Here is a 12,835-nt window from a genome sequence, read left to right as displayed (position 1 = left end):
TCCTGTTGCTCATTCCCGGATTCTGGCAAACCAAGGCTAGAAACACCATCCCTGCTTCTTCTGGCTAAGTTATATACATTAGAGTACAGCAACTATATCAAGTAGAATGCCAATTACAAATGACCAGTTAGAATATCAGTGGCCAATTATCAGCAATGAACCAACCAAGTACCAAATCCTATAGCAATTACAAGACCAAATCACAAATTATATTTGTATATTATCATTTCAAAATAGTTTTAAACCCTAATTTCAAAATATAAGCATACAAACTAAACTGTTAATATACTTTAAAATATCAAAATAAAAGTGAAATGTTTTGTTATACTTGTTGGTTGTTTTATCTTCACAGAAATGTTATTCCATGGAAAATGTAGATATTTTATCCTGATCTGGAATGCTGTTTTCCCAAAAATATTAAAATATCCATTCTAATTCTCAACTGTGGAGTTAATAATGATAATGACCATTATTGTTGTGCAATATATAAAAAATGAGAACCTTGTTCTGCAGTGTTATGTACCATAGATTGTATGTCTCTAAACCAGGACTCTCTGGTCAGGTTCCAGATGACAGATATTCCTGGACTAAAGATCCCAGGGCCAGGGTGGCCGGTTGGGAGTCCCATAGTAGGGGGCTCAGGTGGTGTGGGGCGAGTCCCACAGTGTAATAGGGAGCCCAGCAGCAGGGGGCTTTGGCGGTGCAGCCAGGAGACCCACAGCAGGAAGCTCCAGTAGCACAAGGAGCCCTTCTGCAGGGGGCTCAGGCAGTGTGGGGAGCCCCTCAGAAATGGGATCCAGCAGCGCAGCCAGGAGCTGTGGGGATAAGGATTCTGGCTTAGGTAAGGAACATAGCTAGTGGAGTACTGGGAGACGGGTGGCAAGGGACCTTTCCTGGTCTAGCAAATTTCCTTGTTTGGGACCGGCCAAGTCCCAATGGTGCTGGACCATGGAGGTCCAATCTTGTCAAGGCGGTTCCCCACTCTGGCACAATGAATGCAGAAGTTGGGGGCCTGCAAGAGCACTCCAAAACTTTGCCTCTACAGGCTCTGGTATAAAAACTTTCCCCACAAAATCCTAATACCCATATTTTGGGGGACCCACTGCCACCACCCAACCAAGAAAATCAGGGAAGAGATCACTTGGGAAATCCCCTCCCTAAGGTAAAATGCTTCTCCTGCTCCAACCTCCGTTTTACTTGGAGTTGGGAAAACCAGAGAGAATCCCACAGACAAGAATGGACTCTATCCTTGTAACTAGGCACTGAGTCCTAACCAGTGCCTAATCAACCAATACCAGTTAATTAGAAAAAAAAACTTTTATTATCTAAACAAAACTACAGTTGCAAACATAGTAAATTGGCTAGATGAAAGAAGCCACCATTAGATATACTCAGGGGAAAAACCCTGGGTTGTAAGGCTTAGTTACAAAAGAAAAAAAAACACGTAGCAAGCTTAGACATTATTTCCAAATCCCCCAAAAAGGAAAACAATAAACCCTGATGGACTACCTAAACTTTTCCCTACTTACACATTTTAAGAAGTCTGTTCTTGGAGAGAGAAGCATTTCCCGTCTCGCTTAATACCTGGGAGAAACTGCTCTGAATCTCAGACAAAGAAGAGAAAGAGAAAAACCCCTCTTTTCCAGTTTAAAATTACTATCTGCATTGTTATTGGCTGACCACCTGATACCTTGCCAGGCACCTGAGTTAATCCCTTAGTCACCAAGTGCTGGTCAGCACTCCTGATTATGACAAACCTGCATACATACACATAGTAAATGACAGTCGAGTCCCAAGGAGCTTACAGTCCAAACTGAGAAAGTAGAAAAAGAGTATAAGGAAATATTGTCATCTCCGTTTACATCTGAATAAATGAAGTATGGTGAGACTAAAAGACTTGCCCTAGATCACACAGGAAGTCTATAGCTGAACCAGGTATTAATCCCAGTTCTCCTAACTCCCGATGTTATGCCTTGTACACTAAAGCATCCCTCAGTTCATTGCCATTATTTTATCTCTAAAGTCCATTGAGTCAATGGGTGTCTTTCCATTTGTTGCAATGGTCTTTGGGGATCAAGTCCAAGTTCACCAAACCCTAACTTGTTAGTCATCTGGGTTGTGGTGCCCCCTGCCCTCTGCCACCCCTCCCCCTTCAGGGCTATAGTAGGTGTGATAAGTTTGGGGATTTGGGTGGATCTGGTGAAACTCAAGAAGATTGAGCTGATAGGACAAAGACCCTAAATATAATTATAATGAGAGTGGGTACATATGCCTAGGGAATTGGATGGAGCATTGTTATAAATTCTAAGAAAGCAAGCAATGTAAAATTTAAAAAATGTTCTTTATATTCATAAACCAAAGGATCTATTACACAAGCCACAGAAATTTTTGTTTTTCAGAGTTTCATGCTAGCCTGCACTTTACAGAGCTGAAAAATATTATTTCTAGTGAATATTTTCCTCAAACCCTATTTCTGCCTGTTAGAAATGAACCAAGGACGCTATTGTTTAGTTACTAGTCTGCTGTGAGTGGGCTCAGTTCCTGAATCCCATGTGTTTCCAAGCCAACTGGGCCTGGTTAGAGTCTCGTCATTGTTTCTAGCTATGTGGCTCTAGGACACACTGCCAGGCTCAGATGTGATGTCTATTGACATTCCTTTGGACCATCCAACCAAAAAATCTGTGTCTGAGGCCTCTGGAGCTCTGCTAGAGTTTCCCCCAGGCAGTGGTCACTGTGGGCTATTAGTTTAATCAGTTTTGGTTGGATGCATTCCTGGAGGTTTAATCACATGACAGACTCTTTAATTAAAGCATAATCATTAATTTCTGGAGATTCCAGGACAATCCTTGAGTAGGACTGCCAACCTTCCAACCCCCTCAGAGACAGTTATCAGAGGCATAGCTGTGTTAGTTGAGACAATGTGACACTGAGGCAAGGAATGCAAGCTTAGCAAAGGAGGTTTTTTTCATCCCTAGACACTTATTCTTATAGCACTCAGGAGCTGCAGATTTTTGAAAATAACAGAACTCCTGAGAGGCACTCTCTCCTCCCCATTTGAACTTACTCTTTCTAGGATTCCATGGTCTCTCCGCATTTCAGACTGGGCAGAGTTTTTTCTGACATTTACCCTGAAGGCCCTCCTTATGAGGATAATGTTTTGCCTCTTGCACAGATCAGAGCTCTGCTCTTAAAGAAGGCTTCTGTTTCTGTGCCCTGAGAAGCTTCAGATCTACCAGTCATGCTTCCCCCCACCTGTGTAGACACCTGTGTAGAATAAAACATTGTTCCATGGGGGTAGAAGCGAAAGCTGTAGCTAAGTCATTCCTATTCCATAGTTCTAAATTGTGGTTTTGGGGGCTTTCAACAATAGTCCTTCTACAAGGTGTAAAACATCTTTCCAGGCTAGACATGCGTCTGAAATGCAACACAATAGGCTTGCCTTGGAAAAGTTCAGATTAGTTTTCAACATATACTAAAAAGAGAATTCATAATTGAATACAGACATATTCTATTCTGACAGGCTCCCCGCATAGGCTACATTGAACATTTGAACTGAGATGTGGGAGTTCCAGCTAGGGTAGGTATACCCATGCTAGCTTTCCTTGAATTAGCCCCTAAATGTAGCAGAGTGGCCATAGTAGCATGTGTAAATGTAGCAGAGTGGACCCCTAAGTATGGGCTAACCCGAGTCAAAATGTATGGTACTCTGACCACACTTCTATTTCTGGTTCTTTTGTTTGGGTAGAGCTAGTGTAGGTACATTTACAATTTACACTAGCTTGGAAACATCTTCCAGCACAAATGTAGACAGCCAAAGCCATTGAAACTAAGCGGCTACGTCTACACTGGCCCCTTCTTCGGAAGAGGCATGCTAATTTAGAACTTTGGAATAGGGAAATCTGTGGGGGATATTTAAATATCCCCCGCGGGATTTAAATAAACATGGCCGCTGCTTTTTTTCCGGCTTGGGGAAAAGCCGGAAAAGAGCGTCCAGACTGGCGCGATCCTCCGGAATAAAGCCCTTTTCCGGAGGATCTCTTGCAAGTAGGAATAAGAAATCCTCCGGAATAGGGCTTTATTCTGGAGGATCGCGCTAGTCTGGACGCTCTTTTCCGGCTTTTCCCCAAGCTGGAAAAAAAGCGGCGGCCATGTTTATTTAAATCCCGCAGGGGATATTTAAATCCCCCGCGGATTTCCCTAATCCAAAGTTCTAAATTAGCATGCCTCTTCCGAAGAAGGGGCCAGTGTAGACGTAGCCAGCCTGTATCTTTACTACACACCACTGTCAGTGCCATGTAGTGTATTGCACAACTAAATGCTGCAGTGAAAAGCAAGTTGTGTCAACACTGAAGTGCATAGCTACATGGGTCAGTGAAAGGCTGTGGCAGAGAAGAGGTAGCAGGGAATGATTTCAGCCATGCACCTCCCATTCCAGAGTCTTTCCCGCTGCTTGGAGTTTTTCCCTCTGACAGAGGAGGATTGTGGAAGCTTCTCCACTGCTGGAGCCTTTTCTTGCAGAGGAGAGGACGCCAATCATAGGGAGCAGGCTTTCTTTTGCTGCTGCTCACACACATCAGAGACTTTCTCTGTGGAGGAGAAGCCTACTACAGTGAAAAGCTGCCAGACCCTTTTCCCCACCGTTGGAATCTTTTCTTGTGAAGAGAAAAAGGGTTTGCGTGTGTGGAAGGCATAATAAAAATAGCAGTGTAGACAGAAGGCACATACATACCCATTTTCTTCAGGTGTCTTTACTGGATTATTCTGTCTTGCCATCTACAGTGCTATCTGTACTCATGTTGGGGGACTTGAGACTGTGTGGGTACATCTAGACTGCAGGCTTTTGTTGACAAGCTGCTTTGTTGACATGAGAGTGTAGACGCAAAGGACACTATAGATGCCATAACGCCTTCTGTTGGTAGAACTGTCGACAAAAGACGTTATTCCTCGTAGAATGAGGTTTACCGCCATTGACAAAACTGCCAAGTTATGTCGACGTTATGTCGACAGAACTTGGTAGTAGTGTAGATGCAGGTATAGTTTTGTCAACAAAAGTCCACTTTTGTCGACAAAACCCTGTAGTCTAGACACACACTGGCTACGTCTACACTGGCCCCTTTTCCGGAAGGGGCATGTTAATTTCAGAGATCGTAATAGGGAAATCCGCGGGGGATTTAAATATCCCCCGCGGCATTTAAATAAAAATGTCCACCGCTTTTTTCCGGCTTTTAGAAAAGCCGGAAAAGAGCCTCTACACTGGCCCCGATCCTCCGGGAAAAGCGCCCTTTTCCGGAGGATCTTATTCCTACTTCAAAGGGTGCTTTTTCCGGAAGATCGGGGCCAGTGTAGACGCTCTTTTCCGGCTTTTCTAAAAGCCGGAAAAAAGCGGTGGACATTTTTATTTAAATGCCGCAGGGGATATTTAAATCCCCCGCGGATTTCCCTATTACGATCTCTGAAATTAACATGCCCCTTCCGGAAAAGGGGCCAATGTAGACGAGCCCACTGTGTCTATGTAACTTTGCACCATCCAAAGGCTTCTGCAGTATAGGACCCACTCTAACTGCTGATGGTAAAGGCTGAACTCAATGACATGGAGAAAATGGGGCCTGTATGACCCTGTATCTGAAAATAGCTCCCTAATAACCACCTAGTAGCAGAGAAAGGAACTAACATTCATCCTGGCGGATTACTGAGTTATTGTTCACAACAGCTTTTCTTAAATTCATTCTCAGCACATGGCAAAGTTGCAATTCTGTTCTCCAAAGAGAACAACATGTTTATGCTATCCTTTGTACCACCTTACATAACCTATCAAAATCCTGTGGATGTCGTTCACTCAGTACTATACATCAGTTATTATAATTGATGGAAAAATTATACTGAGAAGGTATAGCTCTTGCAAATCCTGAAACAAATGTGTTTGTTGGAAGATACATTTTTTCCACCACTAAGCAGCATCAAGACAAAACATTTTGAATGCATTTTAGAAGAAAATACATGGGAATTTCAAAAAGACCTGTGTATTGTAGAAAAACAATCACCATAACTTTTGAAAAATATCACCCTTTATATCACATATATAAGGATCCCGTGCAGCTCCAATCATTCTGAGAAATTTTCTTAGTGACTTTAGTGAGAATTTTGTTAGCATACGGAGTGCTATAAAGGACTGTAAACTGGGAATAATATTAGTGTGTGTCACACCATAAATTAACACTAATTACATGTTTGTTGACATTACTGAAACCTCAGCTCCCTTCTCTCAGCGTAATTGTTGAATTAAAAATGCAGACTGGAATTCATGATTTTTTTGTGGTTCTGAATCATCTATAATGATCTGAAATATTTCAAGGTCCCAACAGAACATGTGCAGAACAACTCCAAAATGAAAAATGTGAACCACACAAATGTCAACTCCATTGTATTACAGTAGATTTCTGATAATCTGGAACCTATGGGACCTAGGTGGTGCCAGATTATCAGATATGCCGGACGATCAGGAGGTACTATAAGCTTGTATACATTATACTGTATACATTATATATATATATACTGTATAAAGTGTTCTTAACCCTTTTTATTGTACATACTGTATACAGTATACTGTAATGTTTTAGTTTTTTAAGCCTTTTTTACCCTTTTTGCTCAGTTCAGCTGCTGCCGCTGTTACCTTGTGACTCATTTTTTGCCGAAGCTCACTCACTAGGCTCTTGCCATTTTGATGCCGGACTATCAGGAGTGCCAGACTATTGGAGTTTTACTGTACTTAGGGTTTGTGAACCTAAGCTCCATTTTTGGACTTCATACCGTGCAATACGGACAACATGTATTTAATAATACATAATTATTGAATTAATTTGGTGTTAATGTCATTGAAAAACTTCATCCTACTGTATTTTTCTCAAGTGTTGTTTAGGTCTTCACTCAAAGCGAATCTTTTAAATTTGGACCTTATCCACTTACAGAAATACATCTACCAAAATGTAACTTAGAAAACACTCTCTTTTGTGATCCAGACTTTTGAAAAGATTCTTCTTGTTTGTCCAGCCAGTCACTAGGGACTGTTGACTTTTCTGTTGATTTAAAAAATTGAATGATACATCCAGGATTTGTCATTCGAACTCTACAATGATCAAACCCATTCATTCGTTGACACTCTGGCATCCATCAACCCACAATCTCCAGCCTACATCTCTTCAGGAAGCCAACTATACCACTACTATAGTCTAAATGTGGTTTTTCAGATGATTCATTTTTACTAAATTCCTGGAAACCACTGATATATTTGTACTCTTCACCTCATAGGGCTGGAGTTTAACCACTTTTACAAAGAGGCTTTTCTCCTCTCTCAATCAAAAATTCCATGCTTCGAAAGCCTTGAAACCTCTTATAAATGATCAAACTTTCATTAGCTGCTAGAAAGTGAATGCTATATTTTGTTCATGGTTGTATCAACAGACTTGGATCTAAATTAAGTATGGTGCAAGGCCATTCCTAGGGATTAATAATCTGCTTTAACCCAGCTATCCCTCTGACAATCGTCTGCTTTGGTCATTCAGGAACAGCATAAACTGGAGGGCTCAGATGTCCTCTGGAAGGAAGGGGAAAGTTGTGGAGCGGGAAATCATTAGATTAGAGTCAGAGACTGAGCCCTTTCAATTGCAAAACTTTGTTAACAAACAAGAACTGCTGAATGGTTGGATGAGTATAATTGAATCCATGCATGGTATTACCTCCATTGCAGTTTATAGACTGATCAGGGCTCATTCCTTCTCTGAGTAAGCAGTTCAAAAGAATGCACACATCCAGCTGTATGAATAGTCGGTTCACAGAGGAATCAGCACAGCCAAGGCAGCAGCTTCCTCATCCCCTCTAAGGCCAATTCTTAATCACTACAAACAAGCAAAGTTTCCTGAAGCTGCTGAAAAAATTAACAGAAACTAATCCTGACACACTAAGAAAATACTATCAGAATTTGCAATCATTATGCACACTTCATTCTGAAGAAACAAAATACAGGACTATGTAGCACTTTAAAGACTAACAAGATGGTTTATTAGATGATGAGCTTTCGTAGGCCCGACCCACTTCCTCAGATCAAATAGTGGAAGAAAACAGTCACAACCATATATACCAAAGGATACAATTTAAAAAAATGAACACATATGAAAAGGACAAATCAAATTTCAGCACAAAAGGGGAATCGGGGGGGGGAGGGAAGGTAAATGTCTGTGAGCTAATGGTATTAGAGGGGATTATTGGGGAAGCTATCTTTGTAATGGGTAAGATAGCTAGAGTCTTTGTTGAGACCCCCGCGTAGAGTGTCGAATTTTAACATGAATGACAGTTCAGAGGATTCCCTTTCAAGTGCAGTTGAAAGGGAATCCTCTGAGCTGTCATTCATGCTAAAATTCGACACTCTACGCGGGGGTCTCAACAAAGACTCTAGCTATCTTACCCATTACAAAGATAGCTTCCCCAATAATCACCTCTAATACCATTAGCTCACAGACATCTACCTTTCCCCACCTCTAATATCATTAACAGACATTTACCTTTCCCCCCCTCCCCACCGGATCCCCCTCTGTTCTGAAATTTGATTTGTCCTTTTCACATGTGTTCATTTTTTTAATTGTATCCTTTGGTATATATGGTTGTAACTATTTTCTTCCACTATTTGATCTGAGGAAGTGGGTCTGGCCCACGAAAGCTCATCATCTAATAAACCATCTTGTTAGTCTTTAAAGTGCTACATAATCCTGTATTTTGTTTCAGCTACACCAGACTAACTCGGCTACATTTCTATCACTATTCATTCTGAAGGACTTCAGTGTGCTTCTGAAACATATCTGGGGATTATATCTTGCACCAAGGAAATATACTTATCTGAGTTGGAGTAGAGAAGCTGTTAAAATGCATACAAAGCAACATTGTACCATCATTTCAAATCATAAGTAAGAGAACACTATATCCAACTGAAACCAGATAAGGAATTTTAGGGAAGCAGAAAATAAGCACTGAAACTGAGATTTGGCTGTGAGACCAGAACTACTATCTATGAATTAGTGAAAAGTGCCATTGGATCTTTAATGACCATAAGTGATCAGGACGCTTATCTTACTAATCATCTGAAAGATGGTATGTAGCTCCTATAGCTATGCCTGAGAGTTTGTTCAGTATTGAAACTTAAGAATGACACTACTGAATCACTAAGGCTATGTCTAGACTGAAGCCTTCTTTTGGAAGAAGCTTTTATGGAAGAGATCTTCTGAAAAAACTTCTTCCGAAAGGGAGCATCCACACAGCCAAAGTGCATTGAAAAAGCGATCTGCTTTTTCGATAGATAGTGTCCATTCAATGTGGATGCTATCTCACATGTGAGCTGTGATTATTATGGGCGGAATAGCCACCAGGGCACCTGTGCTTTTTCCTCTTTTCTATTCTTGTCCCTCTTTCCCAAGAGCTCTTTTGGAAAAAGGTGTCTCTTTCATAGAAAGAGGTTTACCAATGTCAGAAAAACCGCTCAGTTCTTTCGATTTTTTTTTTCAAAAGAACACTATTGCAGTGTGGACATAATTAAAAAAAATTTCAGAAAAAAATGCCATTTTTCCAAAAAAATCCTCTGTAATGTAGACATACCCTCAATATGCAGTTTGGCTTGCAGCATTTTCAGCATACAGATCTGGGGCAGTGGACAAGGGGAGGGGGGAGCAGTCACTCTTCCAGTGCATTGGATGTTGTACGTGTCTAACAAAAAAGTTAGTCTGAATGTTCACTAAATTGGTTGAAGAATGCAGCTGAAACAAATTTATTCAATTTATTGTTTTAGAAATTTAGTTTTCTTAATTCATTAACACATCTGTTTATTTTTCACTATGAAACAACACTCGCGCAAAAATAGTCCTATTGTATGATGTTGTATTCACTGAACTGTTGATGGGGGAAAAAATTAGTTTGGCTGTTCATTGTCAATTATTCAGGGAGTGTGGTAGGTCACCTATGTCACGTGGAATTGTTTCTGCTTCCTGGTTGAATGCCTTTAAACGGGAAAAACAGAAGATTAACAAATAATGATTAACAAATAACAAAGCTATTAATAGTTTCTTTTCATGCAAAGATGCAAAACAGCTATTTCTTAACACTTTGCCTATTTTTTAAAACACCTCTTTCCATGAATTTTCATGAGCAACAAATAATTATGGTCAAATGAAATTGATGTTCGTAACTGACTTTTCACCAACCCTGCTTTTGTAATCTTTGATCAACTATTCTCATGGATGTATTCCTATACCGGTGGTCACCAACCTGTAGATCAAGATCTACTGGTAGATCTTGAAGCCTCAGACAGGTGATCCTGACTTATTTGGCTGGGAGGCTATCAAGTGCCTGCACTTTAGCTGTCCTTCCCCCCTTCCCCGCCCCACCCTACTGCTCCTGGCCATAGCCGCACCCGGGAGACTCCTGATTGTTGTACAGAGTGGGGGAGACAGAGGTAGGGGGATATTGATGCTTGACAATGGGGTGGAGCAGGGCCTTGGAGAAGGGGTGGAGCAGGAGTATTTGGGTCTGAGGTAGATCCTGGCCTGACTTAAATTGGAAAAGTGATCTTGTGCTTAAAAAGGTTGGAGACCACTGCCCTATACCACCTCTGACATTAGCAATAGGATTGTCTTGGGTCTCCATCTTTACCAGAAAGGCTACCCTTGGTAGGAAAGTCTGGCTTTGATTGCAGTAATAAAACCAAAGGTAAACTAGCGAGATGAAACTTGATTACTGAAGAGATCAGTAATCTCATTGTACAGACATGTTACCTGCAGCTCACTTTATGACTCAACTAGAAATTCCTCTCAGCAGACCTTCATATTGATATTATAAAGGCTGCCATGATTACACTGTCACTGGTTTACTAATGTAGACATCCATTTGCAAATTCATATTTTATATTACTCTTTTTAAACTTAATAATGACAGAATAATGAATCACAAATTGAAAACACTGATTTAGAAATTAGAATTATGCTAAAGAAACCAAATTACCTGGAGATAAGTTCTCTCAAAAAGATAATCCCTTGTTCCCTACATTTTTATTTGTATTAGAACAATTATCAATGTATAGATGTAGATGTGTTGAGGTCCACCTTATCTTAAACATATTGTAAAACATTTTTTATCATGATTTCTGAAGACATAATAAAAGGGTTATAAAGATCATGTGTCTTCTAATGAATACACATTACTTTAATTTTCTACACATTAATATAGAACTAAGGAATAAAAGTTCAACACAGGGAGTAATACAATATCTGCTATAATTGACCAGGATGGGCTTGTACTACTCTCATGTTTTGAAATTTCTCATTAATCTTGTATGAAGAGACTACTGAAATGAAACCTGAAGGTGTAGTGACATGCACATTCTTCCATTTGTTGGTGAGTCATATTCTTGCAAAAGTTAATAATAGGTAGAGAAAACATTTCTGTTCAGTCAACAATGAAGCTTTTGGTAGTATTATGAGAAAAATATTAGCTTTGTATAATTTCTTCTGAAAAAAACCCACTATGGCTATTTAGGTAGAAAATGTAGACCTGAAAATAATTTTGGGCAATCCTCAGTGTTATGCTAGGTGTTTGTTGGATGCTGAAATTACAGTAAATAATCCTAATTGAGTTAAATTAAAATATCATGAAGTGTTAAGAAATGTGTAAATATTGATCACAGTTAATTGTGAATAAATTGGCATGAGTATGTGACTTCTGTTGATTCATCACTAAGAATTAGAATGCCCAATACATATTTATGTATATATTTTCAAATGATGTCCCAGTGGAGGCTTAAAAGTAAATTGGAATGCCCCAGAAATAAGCCTTCTGAGTTAATTATTTTCACCAGATGAGTAAAGAACTGTTCTGGCTCAAGTAGAGTGCAATGTTCCATTTACATGAGGGGTTTCCCATAAGAATTGATAAATAATAATAACAACCATAATAATGCCGCAGGGTATTGTAATTGTTGTTTTGTTTACATTATACAACAATTTTGTTGAAGGCCTTGACTACAAGTAAGGGCTACATGGGGAAAAATAGGCGCTTATAGAATATTCTGCAACCAAATCTATGCTATTTAACTTAGCACATTTCTGTGTCATCAAACCACAATAATCAAGTAAATATGCAGAAAGCTCATTTTTCTTCTACCTACTTTGCTTTTTGGGAAAACCAACTCTTGTATGTTCTCTCTCATAACGAAAACAAGTTGGGGTAATTTTCTTTAAGCAATTATTTTAACGGAATCCATTAAATACATAAAGGAAAAGAAATGGTGTTTAAGAAGGGGAAAATTATTGTCAGGGCACAATCTCGGTCTACTATAATGCAATTACTGTTATGTTAAATTGTAATGTATGTGAAATCAAATAAAAATGCAACTCATGAAACCAGTGAAAGCTTAAAAAAATTGAAAAAGCAATACAAAATGGATATTGAAAAGATTTATGGATGGGCTATTTCAAAACACATAAGTGATTTAGGATTGCAAGTCCCTTTGAAAAATCCCTGAGTGACTTCAAAACTCCCTCCTATGTGTTAATGCTTTTGAAAATCCCACCGTAAATTTTTAATAAAATTAATTGAATTAGCATATTAGCTTGAAATTAGTTAACTTTTCCTTTATTTTAAATTTAATCAAGGAATCAGTCTCATTTGAACAGTAAGCCAATACACCAACAGAAAATCTATTTAACTGACTGATTCAAAACCTTTAAAACACTCACACCTGTCATATTGTTTGGGGGAGGTGGAGTTTTCTATAACTTTTTAATTGGCATTTTTCTAATAA

Source organism: Pelodiscus sinensis, chromosome 1 (genome assembly GCF_052426305.1).
Source record: "Pelodiscus sinensis isolate ZL-2025 chromosome 1, ASM5242630v1, whole genome shotgun sequence".
NCBI classification, from domain to species: domain Eukaryota; kingdom Metazoa; phylum Chordata; order Testudines; family Trionychidae; genus Pelodiscus; species Pelodiscus sinensis.
Note: the sequence above shows the minus strand (reverse complement) of the source record.